We start from the raw sequence: 4717 nt of genomic DNA on the forward strand, positions 1-4717 counted from the left end.
CGCGCCTCGGAGGCCCTCAGGCGGCGACGGAGGGAGGGGAGGAGAGGGGGAAACGCGGCGGTGTCGCTAGGGTTGGCCCCCCGAGTCGCCTCAGAGGAGGCGACGCGGGGGGAGGCGGGGCAAATTTCTACGGTTGATCGACCTCTTCACGTATAAGCTGGATTTGCATCAGGTGGCTACATGTTTCTTTAGTGGATTTGCATCAGGTGGCCACTACATTAAAGTTGCCTACATGTTTCTTTAGTGGATTTGCATCAGGTGGCCACTACATTAAAGTTGGAATGGGATGTCAACGTTTTGGATATTATGCTCCAAATGATTTGAAGGAGTTTGTACCCAACACAATGCAATTCGATCTATTCATCGATCAAACATGGTTATCTTCACCGCTGCAATTAGCTATTCATCTAATATTAAACATGATTAATCATGCCTATGTCTAAGTGTAAGTATATTAGATGAAAATAAAAGGTTGGATGAATGGTTTTGCTTTGGGACCCAGAGGGAGATTCAAACAAGGGAATGAAAGATCCTTTACAAAGACAGAATGAGTAGAACAATTAAATTAGTGCATTGGATTAAACTGAAGTAGTTGATTCATTTAGAAAAGATTGTTGAGAAATGGTAGTTCCTTCTCTTTCTCTGATTTGAGCTGATTTTCTTTCTTATTAGTTCACTCAATTTGTGTAGTCAACCATTTTGCTCTCCATAGCTACTATCTTACTTTGTGGTACAAATTTTTTTGTCTTGCACATCAATATGCGTAGATTTTTCAGATACACCATTCACCAAGCTGCGAAAGGGCAGAAAAAGCTTACTGAAATGTTGTACCAGGAATATTTGACACTCATTATTCCAAATGTTTCTATTTTATTTCTATAATATGGCCGTATGTATTTTTTTTCATGTTCTCTCTATGTATAGATACTCAAAGCTTTGTTCACCTTCTCCTATTTGCAAACTCGGTGGCCGTACAATCTTACTGGAGCTGAATATGTAGGCTAATAATGCTGCAAGCCCTCAATGTAATTCAGTAAAGCACGGCAAGGCGCAACTTTCCCTTCTATTATACATCCATTCTTGATGGCCCCTCCTTTCCGATCATCCGTTCCATTGTCCTCTACGATTCCATCCTAATAATGTGATATTAATTGGGGTTGCCTCTATCATTTTCTTTCTTTTTTGCTATTTTTTTCGGGGAAGCTTCTATCATTTTCAGGATGGAATGTTTCAGCGATGTTTGGTATGCTGGAAATAATGTTACATTGTCTTTTTTGTCATGATGATCAAACACTCCGGAATAATGAATTTCAATGAAAGTTGGATCGAATGGTGAAGGGAGGTGGACCCTACCACTTATATGTTAAACTTTGCATCGATGAAACTGGACAAGAATATTAGGCATCACATGACCCGAAAAACTGTAACACAAAATGTACAAACATTTGCTAAAAAAATATAGTATAGGAAGGGAGACGCGGTTGCCACCAAATTGAGGCAAAGTTAGGACGGGAACCTTGTGCTCTCGGGTACCCGTGCACCCTATATGTGCAAAAAAATTAGTAATTCAAATAAAGTTAAACAAAATCCAAATCTTGTTTGGAATCAAAGATGATCAGGTATTGTACTCGTATAAAAAGTTTGGACAAGAAATGATTCCTATCGACTTCAGGGCAAAAAAGACAAGTTTATGACGACAATATAGCGTGTATAGTACTTGTATATAGCGTTTTTTTTGCCAAATCTTCGACCCAGGATGCAACAGATGTCATTCTCTGACGAATCTTTTTTATACGACTACAATACTTAATTATGTTTGGTACCGAAAAAGATTTGAAATTTTTAAACTTTTTTGAATTACTTTTTTCTTTTACATATTGGGTGCGCTGGTACCCAGGTTCTTCTTCGTATTTTCCGGCAAAGTTGGTACTATAAAAGGAAAGCTATGAGAGATGCAGGGAGGCCGTATTAGCTGGGCAACTCAAACTGGTCCATATTAGCCATCACGTGAAACCGACGTACGTTCGACGGTCTAACAAAAGGAAAGAACGAAGCATATAACCGAACCGAATTCAAATCCAAATCAGATCGGATGCCCTACGTCTCCGTTATATACTGGCCAAGCAAAGCAAAATAGCCACGAACGATTCTGTACTTGTCTCCTGCGACTGCGAGCGGCCACGATGGACTGGCCGGCCAAGAAGTCGCCGCAGTCCGGCTCTGGCCTGGCGCAGCTTGCCGCCGGCCTCACCATGCGCCTCGCGGACGAAAACCCCAGGACCAACCTCGTCTTCTCGCCGCTGTCCATCTACACAGCTCTGTCGCTCCTGGCCGCCGGCGCCAGGGACACCACCCTGGACGAGATCCTCCGCATCCTTGGCGCGCGGTCGTGTGGCGAGCTCGAGAGCTTCGTGTCCCGCATGGCGGCGGACGCGCTCCAGGACAGGTACGCCTCGGGCGGTCCTCGTGTGGCGTTCGCATGCGGCGTGTGGAGCGACCTTTCGCGGCCGCTGAAGCCGGCCTTCCGCGAGGCCGTCGTGGGCACCTACAAGGCCGAGGCGAGCACCGTTAATTTCCGCGGCGCACCGGAGGAAGCGCGTGGCCAGATCAACGCGTGGGCGGCTCAGGTGACCAGGAACCTCATCCGCAAAGGATCGATAAATCCGGCAATAACTCGTGTCGTCCTCGGCAACGCCATGTACTTTAAGGGCAAGTGGGAGGACCAGCCGTTCGACAGGAGGCACACCATGCACGAACCCTTCTACCGGCTCGACCGCAGCCAGGTCGACGTGCCCTTCATGCAGAGTACAATGTCGCAGTTCGTCGCTGTGCATGACGGGTTCAAGGTACTCAAACTCCGGTACAAACTCCGGCACATCCTCCTCCTTATATGGGTAGTGTTGATTCTCATCGCTACAACCATGACCGTGTTGATCAGTCCGGTGAATATGGCGGCCGCGACTATGGTGCTCCCTACGCCCATCCCCATGTGAGGGCTGCATACAACCGTGGGGGTCGGTCTGCAAATTATATTTCCACCGGACCCCCACCATACTTCCGTCATCGTCCCTATCCCCCTCCTCCATTCCGCAACCCCACCTCTCCGTACGCCTGTCCCAGGCCATATCCTAATGGTGCACTTGGTTGGTTTGGCCACTCACCTAACCCACCATATATCGCCCTCCCCCATGTTCCAGGTCGGAATGGCTACCCGGGTAATGCATTTGGCAACCGCCACAAGCCTGATCCTTGGGCAGGCAACGCCTATCCATCCCAGTGTGCTGCTCCGTCGGTGTTCTCCGGCTCCAATCGTACCGGGTACACGCAGTTCTCCATGTGCATATTTCTCCCGGACGCCCATGACGGCCTGTGGGGGCTGCTGGACACGATTGCGTCCCGACCTAGGTTCCTGCACGACCACTTGCCGGAGCAGCAAATAGCCCTCCGCGAGTTCCGGATGCCAAAGTTCAAGATGTCCTTCCATAGCAGCATCGTCGCCGTGCTCAAGAAGCTAGGGCTTGAGCTGCCGTTCTGTGAGCGTGGCAACCTATCTGACATGGTGGAGGACGATGGCTCTAGCTTGCCGGTAGTGGTGGGGGATGTCATCCACAAGGCTGTTGTCGAGGTAAACGAGGAAGGGACTGAAGCCGCCGCTGTCACTGTGTTGGTCGGGGCTCTTGGATGCGCAAGGCCTCCGTCACCTCCAACACCTCCGCAGGTGGATTTCATTGCCGACCATCCATTTGCCTACTACATAGTGGATGAGGCGACTGGAGCTGTTGTCTTCGCGGGGCACTTCCTCGACCCATCCAAGGAGTAATAAATAGCTAGCTGTTGAGGTCGACAAACACATTTCTTTTCCTATTTTGAGTACAGCAGTGCTCCTACTTGTACTATGATGAATTTATATGTGCTTCAGTTTGATTATATTTAAAAGATGTCTTCTATATTTGTTATTCCAATAAAAATGTTGATCACATAAACTGTGAACTCCCCCATACAATTTACTCCCGCAGATAAAATATTTCTTTGCCCATGTTTCCTATTCTTAAGCCAACTTTCTTTCTACCTTGCGACCCGTGAAGCATATAGAGAATGCACTCGCTTGACAGTGGTATATATATATACGAATTGTTAGACGGGTTCTGTTTCAATACACCCCTTAAAAAATTTAAAGGGCAATTTTCACCAATGAAAAATATAAGATTTGTTAGACTCTGGCAGTGTATAACATAACTCTGGCGCACGGCACTGTTCTGCTCATGGCGAGCTAAGTTCAACGGTTGCAACTAAAATTCCATCGAGGGTTACCATGTCATTATCAGTGGTTATGGAAGTGATAGGGGGTCATGCCCAGAGAGCATGCACCCCGTGACATCCCGTCGCCAAGGGGCATGCCGGTCCTCACCATTGCATCGGCGCGTGACTTCATCTTTTGATAACATCCAGAGTTGGCCATGTCTTTTTCTACATATTCAGTAGTTGGCATATTGAACTTGCACATGGGTCGGAGCTGTGGGTAGAGCGAGGTGAGGCACTCGCCCTACCTTGATTTTGAGCAATTCCTTTTTTATATAGGTATATGTATAAGTCACAGATCGATGGAAAACTAATCTGGAAAATAAAAACTGGCTAAGAAAATCGTCGTCCCGTTGGGCCACGATGCTCGAATCGCGCGATCTTCAGTTGTGTTGTTCGTCGCTCTAGTCTCCAGACG

At 47.4% G+C, this 4717-nt stretch overlaps 1 pseudogene; it reads left to right on the forward strand.

Annotated features, from left to right (window-relative positions):
- The first annotated feature begins 1986 nt into the window (after positions 1–1986).
- Positions 1987–3846, forward strand: LOC123083224 (putative serpin-Z8; annotated as a pseudogene).
- The last annotated feature ends 871 nt before the right edge of the window (positions 3847–4717 follow it).

This window comes from Triticum aestivum, chromosome 4A (assembly GCF_018294505.1).
Source record: "Triticum aestivum cultivar Chinese Spring chromosome 4A, IWGSC CS RefSeq v2.1, whole genome shotgun sequence".
Taxonomy (NCBI): domain Eukaryota; kingdom Viridiplantae; phylum Streptophyta; class Magnoliopsida; order Poales; family Poaceae; genus Triticum; species Triticum aestivum.